Source organism: Acanthisitta chloris, unplaced genomic scaffold, assembly GCF_000695815.1.
Source record: "Acanthisitta chloris isolate BGI_N310 unplaced genomic scaffold, ASM69581v1 scaffold30687, whole genome shotgun sequence".
Lineage (NCBI taxonomy): Eukaryota > Metazoa > Chordata > Aves > Passeriformes > Acanthisittidae > Acanthisitta > Acanthisitta chloris.
In genome coordinates, this window is record NW_008683662.1 from 1,476 (window position 1) to 3,116 (window position 1,641).

The 1,641-nt window shown below is 46.9% G+C and overlaps 1 pseudogene; it reads left to right on the forward strand.

Moving 5' to 3' along the window:
* Positions 1–424: 424 nt before the first annotated feature.
* On the forward strand, positions 425–1,018 carry LOC103806354 (annotated as a pseudogene).
* The last annotated feature ends 623 nt before the right edge of the window (positions 1,019–1,641 follow it).

The following is a 1,641-nucleotide window of genomic DNA, read 5'->3' on the forward strand; positions in this document are numbered from 1 at the left end:
AAACAGTTACTAGACCTCTGCTAGAAGAACTGATTGTTCAGGTCTCCCCAGTCAGTTACCTCACTGCAGGTAGCATAAGACTTGAGGTATACCAGGGAAGGAGAATCCAGGTCTACGTCTTTGTTCCTGAGCCCTATTGGAAAAAAGGAATTTTTAAAAATACCAGCCAAAACTTGAAGGTTCGAGGATTGAGTATGAGGGGAAGGAGAGAGAAAGAGCCAGTCCTTTCCTACCTGTAGCAGAGGTGACTAATTTTCATCTGTTTCCAAAAATGAACTCATGGCTGCCAATCTGAGATGCCTGGCTTTGCCAGCCCCTTCTTCTGTCATAGCTTGCAGCATCAAATCTAGATCTCTGCTTCGAAATGTAAACTTTGTTTTTGTGATGTAATTGTGTCTTTCTTTTCCCCCCTCTGCTTGGGTAGGTCCGTGTCTTTGTGAACCAACTGTACCGGGAGGCTTCGGTGAAGGATGTCAGGCAAAACCCTGACCTGCAAGCTATCCGCATTGCCTCGGTGAACCCCATTTTGGACCCGTGGGTCTACATCCTCCTCCGCAAGACTGTGCTCAGCAAAGCCATCAAGAAGATTAAATGCCTCTTCTGCCGCATTGGAGGGGCTCGGAGGCAGCACTCAGGGGGCAACTTCAACTGTGTGGATGGCCGCAGGACCTCCTCTGCAATGTCAAGTCAGTCACCTTCCTTCATCTCTCGTGAGCTGAGGGAGATCAGCAGCACTTCTCAAACGCTGCTCTATACTCCAGAGTTAAGTGAAAGCAGCATCGGGAGCCGTGTGCTGCTCCCAGGCCCCAGCGCCAGCTCGGCTCAGTCTGACACCACGTCGGTAAGGACACTGCGTAGCTCCGAGACCTCAGACTCTTCACAAGGACAGGACTCTGAGAACATCTTCCTGGTGAATGAAATCGGGTCTGGTGGTGGGGCCAGCTCTGCATCGAAGGATGGCCCTCTCCAAGTCATCTTCCCTACAGAGACATTGAATCTATCAGAAAAGTGCATATAGATAGCCATGAAAGGCTTCAACCCTGGGGATACTTCCTGGTACATTGGAAAAACTCGTGCAATAGATAGGTGTTCTGCCTATTTGTGGGAAGAGGGATTCAGCTGTGCTTCAAAGGGCTATTTTTCTCTTGCCCTGTGATGGGTGCATTTCTTTTAGACTACTGAGGACTGTGTGGAACAGACATTGCACTTGGGCCCTGCCATCAGAAATGGTACAATGCAGGTCTGATGGAACAGGAAACATGAACTGCCTTGTCTTGTTGTGGGACGCAGGATTGCTACTGGGCCTCTGGATATAGAAAGACCCATCACTTGCTTTTCTTGTATTTTCTTTCCCTTTCCAAATCTGGTATAACTGTGTTTTCTTTTCCTGTGGTTGCCCAGCTAATAAGAGTTTAAGCTGCTGGTACTAGAGCTGAATGTGAGGCAGCTGCTAGGGACTGGACACAGCTACTCTGAGAGCTGCCTGGGGTAGGATTTTAAAGTGTCTCACTAAAGCATGAAAATGTGAATTTTTATTATTGTATATATATCAGGATTGAAAATATTTAAAAGTCTATTCTTCTCTATGAGAAGGTTTGTTATTAATACAAGGTATATAGAAATGATTGCCAGCCTTCTCTT